This window comes from Schistocerca serialis, unplaced genomic scaffold (genome assembly GCF_023864345.2).
Source record: "Schistocerca serialis cubense isolate TAMUIC-IGC-003099 unplaced genomic scaffold, iqSchSeri2.2 HiC_scaffold_85, whole genome shotgun sequence".
In the NCBI taxonomy this organism is placed as follows: domain Eukaryota; kingdom Metazoa; phylum Arthropoda; class Insecta; order Orthoptera; family Acrididae; genus Schistocerca; species Schistocerca serialis.
This window is the reverse complement of record NW_026048463.1, coordinates 24,849-37,818: the sequence shown is the minus strand read 5'-3', so window position 1 is coordinate 37,818 and position 12,970 is coordinate 24,849. Positions and strand designations below refer to the sequence as shown.

General features: G+C 52.8%; 33 non-coding genes across 33 annotated transcripts; 17 read left to right on the top strand and 16 right to left on the bottom strand.

Moving 5' to 3' along the window:
- The first annotated feature begins 130 nt into the window (after positions 1-130).
- Positions 131-202, top strand: Trnad-guc (transfer RNA aspartic acid (anticodon GUC)). The gene has a single exon. It is a non-coding gene; the product is annotated as a tRNA-Asp (tRNA).
- Positions 203-627: 425 nt separating this feature from the next.
- Positions 628-700, bottom strand: Trnam-cau (transfer RNA methionine (anticodon CAU)). Its single transcript has one exon. It is a non-coding gene; the product is annotated as a tRNA-Met (tRNA).
- Positions 701-993: 293 nt separating this feature from the next.
- Positions 994-1,066, bottom strand: Trnar-acg (transfer RNA arginine (anticodon ACG)). Its single transcript has one exon. It is a non-coding gene; the product is annotated as a tRNA-Arg (tRNA).
- Positions 1,067-1,445: 379 nt separating this feature from the next.
- Positions 1,446-1,537, top strand: Trnai-uau (transfer RNA isoleucine (anticodon UAU)). Its single transcript is given in 2 exon segments — positions 1,446-1,483; positions 1,502-1,537. It is a non-coding gene; the product is annotated as a tRNA-Ile (tRNA).
- A 107-nt stretch (positions 1,538-1,644) lies between these two features.
- Trnad-guc (transfer RNA aspartic acid (anticodon GUC)) lies at positions 1,645-1,716 on the top strand. The gene has a single exon. It is a non-coding gene; the product is annotated as a tRNA-Asp (tRNA).
- A 781-nt stretch (positions 1,717-2,497) lies between these two features.
- Positions 2,498-2,570, bottom strand: Trnar-acg (transfer RNA arginine (anticodon ACG)). The gene has a single exon. It is a non-coding gene; the product is annotated as a tRNA-Arg (tRNA).
- A 378-nt stretch (positions 2,571-2,948) lies between these two features.
- Trnai-uau (transfer RNA isoleucine (anticodon UAU)) lies at positions 2,949-3,040 on the top strand. Its single transcript is given in 2 exon segments — positions 2,949-2,986; positions 3,005-3,040. It is a non-coding gene; the product is annotated as a tRNA-Ile (tRNA).
- Positions 3,041-3,147: 107 nt separating this feature from the next.
- Positions 3,148-3,219, top strand: Trnad-guc (transfer RNA aspartic acid (anticodon GUC)). The gene has a single exon. It is a non-coding gene; the product is annotated as a tRNA-Asp (tRNA).
- Positions 3,220-3,642: 423 nt separating this feature from the next.
- Positions 3,643-3,714, bottom strand: Trnam-cau (transfer RNA methionine (anticodon CAU)). The gene has a single exon. It is a non-coding gene; the product is annotated as a tRNA-Met (tRNA).
- A 287-nt stretch (positions 3,715-4,001) lies between these two features.
- On the bottom strand, positions 4,002-4,074 carry Trnar-acg (transfer RNA arginine (anticodon ACG)). The gene has a single exon. It is a non-coding gene; the product is annotated as a tRNA-Arg (tRNA).
- Positions 4,075-4,453: 379 nt separating this feature from the next.
- On the top strand, positions 4,454-4,545 carry Trnai-uau (transfer RNA isoleucine (anticodon UAU)). The gene is given in 2 exon segments: positions 4,454-4,491; positions 4,510-4,545. It is a non-coding gene; the product is annotated as a tRNA-Ile (tRNA).
- Positions 4,546-4,652: 107 nt separating this feature from the next.
- Trnad-guc (transfer RNA aspartic acid (anticodon GUC)) lies at positions 4,653-4,724 on the top strand. Its single transcript has one exon. It is a non-coding gene; the product is annotated as a tRNA-Asp (tRNA).
- A 424-nt stretch (positions 4,725-5,148) lies between these two features.
- On the bottom strand, positions 5,149-5,220 carry Trnam-cau (transfer RNA methionine (anticodon CAU)). The gene has a single exon. It is a non-coding gene; the product is annotated as a tRNA-Met (tRNA).
- Positions 5,221-5,507: 287 nt separating this feature from the next.
- Positions 5,508-5,580, bottom strand: Trnar-acg (transfer RNA arginine (anticodon ACG)). Its single transcript has one exon. It is a non-coding gene; the product is annotated as a tRNA-Arg (tRNA).
- A 379-nt stretch (positions 5,581-5,959) lies between these two features.
- Trnai-uau (transfer RNA isoleucine (anticodon UAU)) lies at positions 5,960-6,051 on the top strand. Its single transcript is given in 2 exon segments — positions 5,960-5,997; positions 6,016-6,051. It is a non-coding gene; the product is annotated as a tRNA-Ile (tRNA).
- A 107-nt stretch (positions 6,052-6,158) lies between these two features.
- On the top strand, positions 6,159-6,230 carry Trnad-guc (transfer RNA aspartic acid (anticodon GUC)). Its single transcript has one exon. It is a non-coding gene; the product is annotated as a tRNA-Asp (tRNA).
- A 424-nt stretch (positions 6,231-6,654) lies between these two features.
- On the bottom strand, positions 6,655-6,726 carry Trnam-cau (transfer RNA methionine (anticodon CAU)). The gene has a single exon. It is a non-coding gene; the product is annotated as a tRNA-Met (tRNA).
- Positions 6,727-7,013: 287 nt separating this feature from the next.
- Trnar-acg (transfer RNA arginine (anticodon ACG)) lies at positions 7,014-7,086 on the bottom strand. The gene has a single exon. It is a non-coding gene; the product is annotated as a tRNA-Arg (tRNA).
- A 378-nt stretch (positions 7,087-7,464) lies between these two features.
- On the top strand, positions 7,465-7,556 carry Trnai-uau (transfer RNA isoleucine (anticodon UAU)). The gene is given in 2 exon segments: positions 7,465-7,502; positions 7,521-7,556. It is a non-coding gene; the product is annotated as a tRNA-Ile (tRNA).
- Positions 7,557-7,663: 107 nt separating this feature from the next.
- Trnad-guc (transfer RNA aspartic acid (anticodon GUC)) lies at positions 7,664-7,735 on the top strand. Its single transcript has one exon. It is a non-coding gene; the product is annotated as a tRNA-Asp (tRNA).
- A 424-nt stretch (positions 7,736-8,159) lies between these two features.
- On the bottom strand, positions 8,160-8,231 carry Trnam-cau (transfer RNA methionine (anticodon CAU)). Its single transcript has one exon. It is a non-coding gene; the product is annotated as a tRNA-Met (tRNA).
- Positions 8,232-8,518: 287 nt separating this feature from the next.
- Positions 8,519-8,591, bottom strand: Trnar-acg (transfer RNA arginine (anticodon ACG)). Its single transcript has one exon. It is a non-coding gene; the product is annotated as a tRNA-Arg (tRNA).
- Positions 8,592-8,969: 378 nt separating this feature from the next.
- On the top strand, positions 8,970-9,061 carry Trnai-uau (transfer RNA isoleucine (anticodon UAU)). The gene is given in 2 exon segments: positions 8,970-9,007; positions 9,026-9,061. It is a non-coding gene; the product is annotated as a tRNA-Ile (tRNA).
- Positions 9,062-9,168: 107 nt separating this feature from the next.
- Positions 9,169-9,240, top strand: Trnad-guc (transfer RNA aspartic acid (anticodon GUC)). The gene has a single exon. It is a non-coding gene; the product is annotated as a tRNA-Asp (tRNA).
- Positions 9,241-9,664: 424 nt separating this feature from the next.
- Trnam-cau (transfer RNA methionine (anticodon CAU)) lies at positions 9,665-9,736 on the bottom strand. Its single transcript has one exon. It is a non-coding gene; the product is annotated as a tRNA-Met (tRNA).
- Positions 9,737-10,023: 287 nt separating this feature from the next.
- On the bottom strand, positions 10,024-10,096 carry Trnar-acg (transfer RNA arginine (anticodon ACG)). Its single transcript has one exon. It is a non-coding gene; the product is annotated as a tRNA-Arg (tRNA).
- Positions 10,097-10,474: 378 nt separating this feature from the next.
- On the top strand, positions 10,475-10,566 carry Trnai-uau (transfer RNA isoleucine (anticodon UAU)). Its single transcript is given in 2 exon segments — positions 10,475-10,512; positions 10,531-10,566. It is a non-coding gene; the product is annotated as a tRNA-Ile (tRNA).
- A 107-nt stretch (positions 10,567-10,673) lies between these two features.
- Positions 10,674-10,745, top strand: Trnad-guc (transfer RNA aspartic acid (anticodon GUC)). Its single transcript has one exon. It is a non-coding gene; the product is annotated as a tRNA-Asp (tRNA).
- Positions 10,746-11,169: 424 nt separating this feature from the next.
- On the bottom strand, positions 11,170-11,241 carry Trnam-cau (transfer RNA methionine (anticodon CAU)). Its single transcript has one exon. It is a non-coding gene; the product is annotated as a tRNA-Met (tRNA).
- Positions 11,242-11,528: 287 nt separating this feature from the next.
- On the bottom strand, positions 11,529-11,601 carry Trnar-acg (transfer RNA arginine (anticodon ACG)). The gene has a single exon. It is a non-coding gene; the product is annotated as a tRNA-Arg (tRNA).
- A 378-nt stretch (positions 11,602-11,979) lies between these two features.
- Trnai-uau (transfer RNA isoleucine (anticodon UAU)) lies at positions 11,980-12,071 on the top strand. Its single transcript is given in 2 exon segments — positions 11,980-12,017; positions 12,036-12,071. It is a non-coding gene; the product is annotated as a tRNA-Ile (tRNA).
- Positions 12,072-12,178: 107 nt separating this feature from the next.
- On the top strand, positions 12,179-12,250 carry Trnad-guc (transfer RNA aspartic acid (anticodon GUC)). The gene has a single exon. It is a non-coding gene; the product is annotated as a tRNA-Asp (tRNA).
- A 424-nt stretch (positions 12,251-12,674) lies between these two features.
- Positions 12,675-12,746, bottom strand: Trnam-cau (transfer RNA methionine (anticodon CAU)). The gene has a single exon. It is a non-coding gene; the product is annotated as a tRNA-Met (tRNA).
- Positions 12,747-12,970: the final 224 nt, after the last annotated feature.

The window sequence follows — 12,970 nt, the reverse complement described above, 5'->3', positions numbered from 1 at the left end:
GAGTTCGAGCCTCACCTGGGGCATACTTTTATTTCTTAGCAGCTGTCTCTGACAGCAACAGGAGGCTAGGTTTGAGATGTATCAGCTATTTGAGTAACATAATTGTGCATTCGAGACGCTAGCTGCGTCTTCCTCGGTAGTATAGTGGTTAGTATCCCCGCCTGTCACGCGGGAGACCGGGGTTCGATTCCCCGCCGGGGAGGCACATCCGATTTTTAATTGCTGCTTTTTCACTCTCCGAACTTAGTGTAGGACGTTTGCGGCTACTTGCACCATATCTCTCGCACACAGGCACCTGTTTACATCGCATCCTCGGTAGTATAGTGGTTAGTATCGCCGCCGGTCACGCGGGAGAGCGGGGTTCGATTCCCCGCCGGGGAGATGCGATTTTTATCTCACAAACCTGTTCGAGTGTTGCGCGTATGGGGGTCGTAAGAGCATTAACTTTGCGATCAAGGAGTGTAGTTGGTGCAAAATCTTAAAAAATGCTACATCTTAGGAAGTGGTTCTCGCATTCTTCACACTTCAGAATTACTGGGTTTGCTGTTAACGCTGAATCAAGGCACCCCCAGCCGACGCTGTGGGCGTAATAATCGAGCTCGACACAGTCTGCAAAAGAAATAATTTTAGCAGAGCGTGGTTTCGATCCACGGACCTCTGGGTTATGGGCCCAGCACGCTTCCCACTGCGCCACTCTGCTGGCTGGGGTTGCGCTGGCTCTTCGCCACGTGACGTGGGACACTTGGAAAGCGTTGTCTGCGTCGCTTTCACACGCCTGTACTTAATTGCGTATCATCTCCCACAGCTCTCAGCTTGACTTGTCTCGACTTTGCTCGACTGACGCTACGCTGACGCTTGCAGGCTGAGGCTGCGATATTTACCACGATTGACTCGACATGCAGCTGCGAGATGCACAGGAGTAACAAAGCACTCCACGATGCGTCGACATACGAAATCCACTGCCCAGCTACGCGTCGGCAACCAACAAAATGCCGACCCTGCCAGGATTCGAACCTGGAATCTTCTGATCCGTAGTCAGACGCGTTATCCGTTGCGCCACAGGGCCAGTGGCAGCATTTCTTTCTACGAGGCAAGTGCAATTGGCGAAGAAACGTGTTCTCCATGGCTGAGCAAGCTCCCAAGGAAGGTACCTCTCGTCCAGCTGCGTGGCCGCAGTGCGCCTGCAGAGCTTAGAGCTTGCCACGCATCTGCTCTCGCTGTTCGACAGGTAGCAGAAGGCAAGGCGCGCGTTTTCCCCGCGTTTTCTCGACGACCAGAGCCGGTTGATGTGCATGTAAGCGTAGCATATGAAACAAGAATAGCACGAAGCATTGGTAGTCAGGTGCCAAAGTCGCAGTATGGCATCAGGTGGCGATCGTATGTTTCTGTGGCCACCACTGGTTTGCAGCAAAGTGAATACCGCTAACTGAGAACACTGTGTCGTAGCCCCAGTGGCGCAATTGGTTAGCGCACGGTACTTATAAGGCAGTAGCCGTGAGCAATGCCGGGGTTGTGAGTTCGAGCCTCACCTGGGGCATACTTTTATTTCTTAGCAGCTGTCTCTGACAGCAACAGGAGGCTAGGTTTGAGATGTATCAGCTATTTGAGTAACATAATTGTGCATTCGAGACGCTAGCTGCGTCTTCCTCGGTAGTATAGTGGTTAGTATCCCCGCCTGTCACGCGGGAGACCGGGGTTCGATTCCCCGCCGGGGAGGCACATCCGATTTTTAATTGCTGCTTTTTCACTCTCCGAACTTAGTGTAGGACGTTTGCGGCTACTTGCACCATATCTCTCGCACACAGGCACCTGTTTACATCGCATCCTCGGTAGTATAGTGGTTAGTATCGCCGCCGGTCACGCGGGAGACCGGGGTTCGATTCCCCGCCGGGGAGATGCGATTTTTATCTCACAAACCTGTTCGAGTGTTGCGCGTATGGGGGTCGTAAGAGCATTAACTTTGCGATCAAGGAGTGTAGTTGGTGCAAAATCTTAAAAATGCTACATCTTAGGAAGTGGTTCTCGCATTCTTCACACTTCAGAATTACTGGGTTTGCTGTTAACGCTGAATCAAGGCACCCCAGCCGACGCTGTGGGCGTAATAATCGAGCTCGACACAGTCTGCAAAAGAAATAATTTTAGCAGAGCGTGGTTTCGATCCACGGACCTCTGGGTTATGGGCCAGCACGCTTCCACTGCGCCACTCTGCTGGCTGGGGTTGCGCTGGCTCTTCGCCACGTGACGTGGGACACTTGGAAAGCGTTGTCTGCGTCGCTTTCACACGCCTGTACTTAATTGCGTATCATCTCCCACAGCTCTCAGCTTGACTTGTCTCGACTTTGCTCGACTGACGCTACGCTGACGCTTGCAGGCTGCGATATTTACCACGATTGACTCGACATGCAGCTGCGAGATGCACAGGAGTAACAAAGCACTCCACGATGCGTCGACATACGAAATCCACTGCCCAGCTACGCGTCGGCAACCAACAAAATGCCGACCCTGCCAGGATTCGAACCTGGAATCTTCTGATCCGTAGTCAGACGCGTTATCCGTTGCGCCACAGGGCCAGTGGCAGCATTTCTTTCTACGAGGCAAGTGCAATTGGCGAAGAAACGTGTTCTCCATGGCTGAGCAAGCTCCCAAGGAAGGTACCTCTCGTCCAGCTGCGTGGCCGCAGTGCGCCTGCAGAGCTTAGAGCTTGCCACGCATCTGCTCTCGCTGTTCGACAGGTAGCAGAAGGCAAGGCGCGCGTTTTCCCGCGTTTTCTCGACGACCAGAGCCGGTTGATGTGCATGTAAGCGTAGCATATGAAACAAGAATAGCACGAAGCATTGGTAGTCAGGTGCCAAAGTCGCAGTATGGCATCAGGTGGCGATCGTATGTTTCTGTGGCCACCACTGGTTTGCAGCAAAGTGAATACCGCTAACTGAGAACACTGTGTCGTAGCCCCAGTGGCGCAATTGGTTAGCGCACGGTACTTATAAGGCAGTAGACGTGAGCAATGCCGGGGTTGTGAGTTCGAGCCTCACCTGGGGCATACTTTTATTTCTTAGCAGCTGTCTCTGACAGCAACAGGAGGCTAGGTTTGAGATGTATCAGCTATTTGAGTAACATAATTGTGCATTCGAGACGCTAGCTGCGTCTTCCTCGGTAGTATAGTGGTTAGTATCCCCGCCTGTCACGCGGGAGACCGGGGTTCGATTCCCCGCCGGGGAGGCACATCCGATTTTTAATTGCTGCTTTTTCACTCTCCGAACTTAGTGTAGGACGTTTGCGGCTACTTGCACCATATCTCTCGCACACAGGCACCTGTTTACATCGCATCCTCGGTAGTATAGTGGTTAGTATCGCCGCCGGTCACGCGGGAGACCGGGGTTCGATTCCCCGCGGGGAGATGCGATTTTTATCTCACAAACCTGTTCGAGTGTTGCGCGTATGGGGGTCGTAAGAGCATTAACTTTGCGATCAAGGAGTGTAGTTGGTGCAAAATCTTAAAAAATGCTACATCTTAGGAAGTGGTTCTCGCATTCTTCACACTTCAGAATTACTGGGTTTGCTGTTAACGCTGAATCAAGGCACCCCAGCCGACGCTGTGGGCGTAATAATCGAGCTCGACACAGTCTGCAAAAGAAATAATTTTAGCAGAGCGTGGTTTCGATCCACGGACCTCTGGGTTATGGGCCCAGCACGCTTCCACTGCGCCACTCTGCTGGCTGGGGTTGCGCTGGCTCTTCGCCACGTGACGTGGGACACTTGGAAAGCGTTGTCTGCGTCGCTTTCACACGCCTGTACTTAATTGCGTATCATCTCCCACAGCTCTCAGCTTGACTTGTCTCGACTTTGCTCGACTGACGCTACGCTGACGCTTGCAGGCTGCGATATTTACCACGATTGACTCGACATGCAGCTGCGAGATGCACAGGAGTAACAAAGCACTCCACGATGCGTCGACATACGAAATCCACTGCCCAGCTACGCGTCGGCAACCAACAAAATGCCGACCCTGCCAGGATTCGAACCTGGAATCTTCTGATCCGTAGTCAGACGCGTTATCCGTTGCGCCACAGGGCCAGTGGCAGCATTTCTTTCTACGAGGCAAGTGCAATTGGCGAAGAAACGTGTTCTCCATGGCTGAGCAAGCTCCCAAGGAAGGTACCTCTCGTCCAGCTGCGTGGCCGCAGTGCGCCTGCAGAGCTTAGAGCTTGCCACGCATCTGCTCTCGCTGTTCGACAGGTAGCAGAAGGCAAGGCGCGCGTTTTCCCCGCGTTTTCTCGACGACCAGAGCCGGTTGATGTGCATGTAAGCGTAGCATATGAAACAAGAATAGCACGAAGCATTGGTAGTCAGGTGCCAAAGTCGCAGTATGGCATCAGGTGGCGATCGTATGTTTCTGTGGCCACCACTGGTTTGCAGCAAAGTGAATACCGCTAACTGAGAACACTGTGTCGTAGCCCCAGTGGCGCAATTGGTTAGCGCACGGTACTTATAAGGCAGTAGACGTGAGCAATGCCGGGGTTGTGAGTTCGAGCCTCACCTGGGGCATACTTTTATTTCTTAGCAGCTGTCTCTGACAGCAACAGGAGGCTAGGTTTGAGATGTATCAGCTATTTGAGTAACATAATTGTGCATTCGAGACGCTAGCTGCGTCTTCCTCGGTAGTATAGTGGTTAGTATCCCCGCCTGTCACGCGGGAGACCGGGGTTCGATTCCCCGCCGGGGAGGCACATCCGATTTTTAATTGCTGCTTTTTCACTCTCCGAACTTAGTGTAGGACGTTTGCGGCTACTTGCACCATATCTCTCGCACACAGGCACCTGTTTACATCGCATCCTCGGTAGTATAGTGGTTAGTATCGCCGCCGGTCACGCGGGAGACCGGGGTTCGATTCCCCGCCGGGGAGATGCGATTTTTATCTCACAAACCTGTTCGAGTGTTGCGCGTATGGGGGTCGTAAGAGCATTAACTTTGCGATCAAGGAGTGTAGTTGGTGCAAAATCTTAAAAAATGCTACATCTTAGGAAGTGGTTCTCGCATTCTTCACACTTCAGAATTACTGGGTTTGCTGTTAACGCTGAATCAAGGCACCCCAGCCGACGCTGTGGGCGTAATAATCGAGCTCGACACAGTCTGCAAAAGAAATAATTTTAGCAGAGCGTGGTTTCGATCCACGGACCTCTGGGTTATGGGCCCAGCACGCTTCCACTGCGCCACTCTGCTGGCTGGGGTTGCGCTGGCTCTTCGCCACGTGACGTGGGACACTTGGAAAGCGTTGTCTGCGTCGCTTTCACACGCCTGTACTTAATTGCGTATCATCTCCCACAGCTCTCAGCTTGACTTGTCTCGACTTTGCTCGACTGACGCTACGCTGACGCTTGCAGGCTGCGATATTTACCACGATTGACTCGACATGCAGCTGCGAGATGCACAGGAGTAACAAAGCACTCCACGATGCGTCGACATACGAAATCCACTGCCCAGCTACGCGTCGGCAACCAACAAAATGCCGACCCTGCCAGGATTCGAACCTGGAATCTTCTGATCCGTAGTCAGACGCGTTATCCGTTGCGCCACAGGGCCAGTGGCAGCATTTCTTTCTACGAGGCAAGTGCAATTGGCGAAGAAACGTGTTCTCCATGGCTGAGCAAGCTCCCAAGGAAGGTACCTCTCGTCCAGCTGCGTGGCCGCAGTGCGCCTGCAGAGCTTAGAGCTTGCCACGCATCTGCTCTCGCTGTTCGACAGGTAGCAGAAGGCAAGGCGCGCGTTTTCCCCGCGTTTTCTCGACGACCAGAGCCGGTTGATGTGCATGTAAGCGTAGCATATGAAACAAGAATAGCACGAAGCATTGGTAGTCAGGTGCCAAAGTCGCAGTATGGCATCAGGTGGCGATCGTATGTTTCTGTGGCCACCACTGGTTTGCAGCAAAGTGAATACCGCTAACTGAGAACACTGTGTCGTAGCCCCAGTGGCGCAATTGGTTAGCGCACGGTACTTATAAGGCAGTAGCCGTGAGCAATGCCGGGGTTGTGAGTTCGAGCCTCACCTGGGGCATACTTTTATTTCTTAGCAGCTGTCTCTGACAGCAACAGGAGGCTAGGTTTGAGATGTATCAGCTATTTGAGTAACATAATTGTGCATTCGAGACGCTAGCTGCGTCTTCCTCGGTAGTATAGTGGTTAGTATCCCCGCCTGTCACGCGGGAGACCGGGGTTCGATTCCCCGCCGGGGAGGCACATCCGATTTTTAATTGCTGCTTTTTCACTCTCCGAACTTAGTGTAGGACGTTTGCGGCTACTTGCACCATATCTCTCGCACACAGGCACCTGTTTACATCGCATCCTCGGTAGTATAGTGGTTAGTATCGCCGCCGGTCACGCGGGAGACCGGGGTTCGATTCCCCGCCGGGGAGATGCGATTTTTATCTCACAAACCTGTTCGAGTGTTGCGCGTATGGGGGTCGTAAGAGCATTAACTTTGCGATCAAGGAGTGTAGTTGGTGCAAAATCTTAAAAAATGCTACATCTTAGGAAGTGGTTCTCGCATTCTTCACACTTCAGAATTACTGGGTTTGCTGTTAACGCTGAATCAAGGCACCCCAGCCGACGCTGTGGGCGTAATAATCGAGCTCGACACAGTCTGCAAAAGAAATAATTTTAGCAGAGCGTGGTTTCGATCCACGGACCTCTGGGTTATGGGCCCAGCACGCTTCCACTGCGCCACTCTGCTGGCTGGGGTTGCGCTGGCTCTTCGCCACGTGACGTGGGACACTTGGAAAGCGTTGTCTGCGTCGCTTTCACACGCCTGTACTTAATTGCGTATCATCTCCCACAGCTCTCAGCTTGACTTGTCTCGACTTTGCTCGACTGACGCTACGCTGACGCTTGCAGGCTGCGATATTTACCACGATTGACTCGACATGCAGCTGCGAGATGCACAGGAGTAACAAAGCACTCCACGATGCGTCGACATACGAAATCCACTGCCCAGCTACGCGTCGGCAACCAACAAAATGCCGACCCTGCCAGGATTCGAACCTGGAATCTTCTGATCCGTAGTCAGACGCGTTATCCGTTGCGCCACAGGGCCAGTGGCAGCATTTCTTTCTACGAGGCAAGTGCAATTGGCGAAGAAACGTGTTCTCCATGGCTGAGCAAGCTCCCAAGGAAGGTACCTCTCGTCCAGCTGCGTGGCCGCAGTGCGCCTGCAGAGCTTAGAGCTTGCCACGCATCTGCTCTCGCTGTTCGACAGGTAGCAGAAGGCAAGGCGCGCGTTTTCCCGCGTTTTCTCGACGACCAGAGCCGGTTGATGTGCATGTAAGCGTAGCATATGAAACAAGAATAGCACGAAGCATTGGTAGTCAGGTGCCAAAGTCGCAGTATGGCATCAGGTGGCGATCGTATGTTTCTGTGGCCACCACTGGTTTGCAGCAAAGTGAATACCGCTAACTGAGAACACTGTGTCGTAGCCCCAGTGGCGCAATTGGTTAGCGCACGGTACTTATAAGGCAGTAGCCGTGAGCAATGCCGGGGTTGTGAGTTCGAGCCTCACCTGGGGCATACTTTTATTTCTTAGCAGCTGTCTCTGACAGCAACAGGAGGCTAGGTTTGAGATGTATCAGCTATTTGAGTAACATAATTGTGCATTCGAGACGCTAGCTGCGTCTTCCTCGGTAGTATAGTGGTTAGTATCCCCGCCTGTCACGCGGGAGACCGGGGTTCGATTCCCCGCCGGGGAGGCACATCCGATTTTTAATTGCTGCTTTTTCACTCTCCGAACTTAGTGTAGGACGTTTGCGGCTACTTGCACCATATCTCTCGCACACAGGCACCTGTTTACATCGCATCCTCGGTAGTATAGTGGTTAGTATCGCCGCCGGTCACGCGGGAGACCGGGGTTCGATTCCCCGCCGGGGAGATGCGATTTTTATCTCACAAACCTGTTCGAGTGTTGCGCGTATGGGGGTCGTAAGAGCATTAACTTTGCGATCAAGGAGTGTAGTTGGTGCAAAATCTTAAAAAATGCTACATCTTAGGAAGTGGTTCTCGCATTCTTCACACTTCAGAATTACTGGGTTTGCTGTTAACGCTGAATCAAGGCACCCCAGCCGACGCTGTGGGCGTAATAATCGAGCTCGACACAGTCTGCAAAAGAAATAATTTTAGCAGAGCGTGGTTTCGATCCACGGACCTCTGGGTTATGGGCCCAGCACGCTTCCACTGCGCCACTCTGCTGGCTGGGGTTGCGCTGGCTCTTCGCCACGTGACGTGGGACACTTGGAAAGCGTTGTCTGCGTCGCTTTCACACGCCTGTACTTAATTGCGTATCATCTCCCACAGCTCTCAGCTTGACTTGTCTCGACTTTGCTCGACTGACGCTACGCTGACGCTTGCAGGCTGCGATATTTACCACGATTGACTCGACATGCAGCTGCGAGATGCACAGGAGTAACAAAGCACTCCACGATGCGTCGACATACGAAATCCACTGCCCAGCTACGCGTCGGCAACCAACAAAATGCCGACCCTGCCAGGATTCGAACCTGGAATCTTCTGATCCGTAGTCAGACGCGTTATCCGTTGCGCCACAGGGCCAGTGGCAGCATTTCTTTCTACGAGGCAAGTGCAATTGGCGAAGAAACGTGTTCTCCATGGCTGAGCAAGCTCCCAAGGAAGGTACCTCTCGTCCAGCTGCGTGGCCGCAGTGCGCCTGCAGAGCTTAGAGCTTGCCACGCATCTGCTCTCGCTGTTCGACAGGTAGCAGAAGGCAAGGCGCGCGTTTTCCCGCGTTTTCTCGACGACCAGAGCCGGTTGATGTGCATGTAAGCGTAGCATATGAAACAAGAATAGCACGAAGCATTGGTAGTCAGGTGCCAAAGTCGCAGTATGGCATCAGGTGGCGATCGTATGTTTCTGTGGCCACCACTGGTTTGCAGCAAAGTGAATACCGCTAACTGAGAACACTGTGTCGTAGCCCCAGTGGCGCAATTGGTTAGCGCACGGTACTTATAAGGCAGTAGCCGTGAGCAATGCCGGGGTTGTGAGTTCGAGCCTCACCTGGGGCATACTTTTATTTCTTAGCAGCTGTCTCTGACAGCAACAGGAGGCTAGGTTTGAGATGTATCAGCTATTTGAGTAACATAATTGTGCATTCGAGACGCTAGCTGCGTCTTCCTCGGTAGTATAGTGGTTAGTATCCCCGCCTGTCACGCGGGAGACCGGGGTTCGATTCCCCGCCGGGGAGGCACATCCGATTTTTAATTGCTGCTTTTTCACTCTCCGAACTTAGTGTAGGACGTTTGCGGCTACTTGCACCATATCTCTCGCACACAGGCACCTGTTTACATCGCATCCTCGGTAGTATAGTGGTTAGTATCGCCGCCGGTCACGCGGGAGACCGGGGTTCGATTCCCCGCCGGGGAGATGCGATTTTTATCTCACAAACCTGTTCGAGTGTTGCGCGTATGGGGGTCGTAAGAGCATTAACTTTGCGATCAAGGAGTGTAGTTGGTGCAAAATCTTAAAAAATGCTACATCTTAGGAAGTGGTTCTCGCATTCTTCACACTTCAGAATTACTGGGTTTGCTGTTAACGCTGAATCAAGGCACCCCAGCCGACGCTGTGGGCGTAATAATCGAGCTCGACACAGTCTGCAAAAGAAATAATTTTAGCAGAGCGTGGTTTCGATCCACGGACCTCTGGGTTATGGGCCCAGCACGCTTCCACTGCGCCACTCTGCTGGCTGGGGTTGCGCTGGCTCTTCGCCACGTGACGTGGGACACTTGGAAAGCGTTGTCTGCGTCGCTTTCACACGCCTGTACTTAATTGCGTATCATCTCCCACAGCTCTCAGCTTGACTTGTCTCGACTTTGCTCGACTGACGCTACGCTGACGCTTGCAGGCTGCGATATTTACCACGATTGACTCGACATGCAGCTGCGAGATGCACAGGAGTAACAAAGCACTCCACGATGCGTCGACATACGAAATCCACTGCCCAGCTACGCGTCGGCAACCAACAAAATGCCGACCCTGCCAGGATTCGAACCTGGAATCTTCTGATCCGTAGTCAGACGCGTTATCCGTTGCGCCACAGGGCCAGTGGCAGCATTTCTTTCTACGAGGCAAGTGCAATTGGCGAAGAAACGTGTTCTCCATGGCTGAGCAAGCTCCCAAGGAAGGTACCTCTCGTCCAGCTGCGTGGCCGCAGTGCGCCTGCAGAGCTTAGAGCTTGCCACGCATCTGCTCTCGCTGTTCGACAGGTAGCAGAAGGCAAGGCGCGCGTTTTCCCGCGTTTTCTCGACGACCAGAGCCGGTTGATGTGCATGTAAGCGTAGCATATGAAACAAGAATAGCACGAAGCATTGGTAGTCAGGTGCCAAAGTCGCAGTATGGCATCAGGTGGCGATCGTATGTTTCTGTGGCCACCACTGGTTTGCAGCAAAGTGAATACCGCTAACTGAGAACACTGTGTCGTAGCCCCAGTGGCGCAATTGGTTAGCGCACGGTACTTATAAGGCAGTAGCCGTGAGCAATGCCGGGGTTGTGAGTTCGAGCCTCACCTGGGGCATACTTTTATTTCTTAGCAGCTGTCTCTGACAGCAACAGGAGGCTAGGTTTGAGATGTATCAGCTATTTGAGTAACATAATTGTGCATTCGAGACGCTAGCTGCGTCTTCCTCGGTAGTATAGTGGTTAGTATCCCCGCCTGTCACGCGGGAGACCGGGGTTCGATTCCCCGCCGGGGAGGCACATCCGATTTTTAATTGCTGCTTTTTCACTCTCCGAACTTAGTGTAGGACGTTTGCGGCTACTTGCACCATATCTCTCGCACACAGGCACCTGTTTACATCGCATCCTCGGTAGTATAGTGGTTAGTATCGCCGCCGGTCACGCGGGAGACCGGGGTTCGATTCCCCGCCGGGGAGATGCGATTTTTATCTCACAAACCTGTTCGAGTGTTGCGCGTATGGGGGTCGTAAGAGCATTAACTTTGCGATCAAGGAGTGTAGTTGGTGCAAAATCTTAAAAAATGCTACATCTTAGGAAGTGGTTCTCGCATTCTTCACACTTCAGAATTACTGGGTTTGCTGTTAACGCTGAATCAAGGCACCCCAGCCGACGCTGTGGGCGTAATAATCGAGCTCGACACAGTCTGCAAAAGAAATAATTTTAGCAGAGCGTGGTTTCGATCCACGGACCTCTGGGTTATGGGCCCAGCACGCTTCCACTGCGCCACTCTGCTGGCTGGGGTTGCGCTGGCTCTTCGCCACGTGACGTGGGACACTTGGAAAGCGTTGTCTGCGTCGCTTTCACACGCCTGTACTTAATTGCGTATCATCTCCCACAGCTCTCAGCTTGACTTGTCTCGACTTTGCTCGACTGACGCTACGCTGACGCTTGCAGGCTGCGATATTTACCACGATTGACTCGACATGCAGCTGCGAGATGCACAGGAGTAACAAAGCACTCCACGATGCGTCGACATACGAAATCCACTGCCCAGCTACGCGTCGGCAACCAACAAAATGCCGACCCTGCCAGGATTCGAACCTGGAATCTTCTGATCCGTAGTCAGACGCGTTATCCGTTGCGCCACAGGGCCAGTGGCAGCATTTCTTTCTACGAGGCAAGTGCAATTGGCGAAGAAACGTGTTCTCCATGGCTGAGCAAGCTCCCAAGGAAGGTACCTCTCGTCCAGCTGCGTGGCCGCAGTGCGCCTGCAGAGCTTAGAGCTTGCCACGCATCTGCTCTCGCTGTTCGACAGGTAGCAGAAGGCAAGGCGCGCGTTTTCCCGCGTTTTCTCGACGACCAGAGCCGGTTGATGTGCATGTAAGCGTAGCATATGAAACAAGAATAGCACGAAGCATTGGTAGTCAGGTGCCAAAGTCGCAGTATGGCATCAGGTGGCGATCGTATGTTTCTGTGGCCACCACTGGTTTGCAGCAAAGTGAATACCGCTAACTGAGAACACTGTGTCGTAGCCCCAGTGGCGCAATTGGTTAGCGCACGGTACTTATAAGGCAGTAGACGTGAGCAATGCCGGGGTTGTGAGTTCGAGCCTCACCTGGGGCATACTTTTATTTCTTAGCAGCTGTCTCTGACAGCAACAGGAGGCTAGGTTTGAGATGTATCAGCTATTTGAGTAACATAATTGTGCATTCGAGACGCTAGCTGCGTCTTCCTCGGTAGTATAGTGGTTAGTATCCCCGCCTGTCACGCGGGAGACCGGGGTTCGATTCCCCGCCGGGGAGGCACATCCGATTTTTAATTGCTGCTTTTTCACTCTCCGAACTTAGTGTAGGACGTTTGCGGCTACTTGCACCATATCTCTCGCACACAGGCACCTGTTTACATCGCATCCTCGGTAGTATAGTGGTTAGTATCGCCGCCGGTCACGCGGGAGACCGGGGTTCGATTCCCCGCCGGGGAGATGCGATTTTTATCTCACAAACCTGTTCGAGTGTTGCGCGTATGTGGGTCGTAAGAGCATTAACTTTGCGATCAAGGAGTGTAGTTGGTGCAAAATCTTAAAAAATGCTACATCTTAGGAAGTGGTTCTCGCATTCTTCACACTTCAGAATTACTGGGTTTGCTGTTAACGCTGAATCAAGGCACCCCAGCCGACGCTGTGGGCGTAATAATCGAGCTCGACACAGTCTGCAAAAGAAATAATTTTAGCAGAGCGTGGTTTCGATCCACGGACCTCTGGGTTATGGGCCCAGCACGCTTCCACTGCGCCACTCTGCTGGCTGGGGTTGCGCTGGCTCTTCGCCACGTGACGTGGGACACTTGGAAAGCGTTGTCTGCGTCGCTTTCACACGCCTGTACTTAATTGCGTATCATCTCCCACAGCTCTCAGCTTGACTTGTCTCGACTTTGCTCGACTGACGCTACGCTGACGCTTGCAGGCTGCGATATTTACCACGATTGACTCGACATGCAGCTGCGAGATGCACAGGAGTAACAAAGCA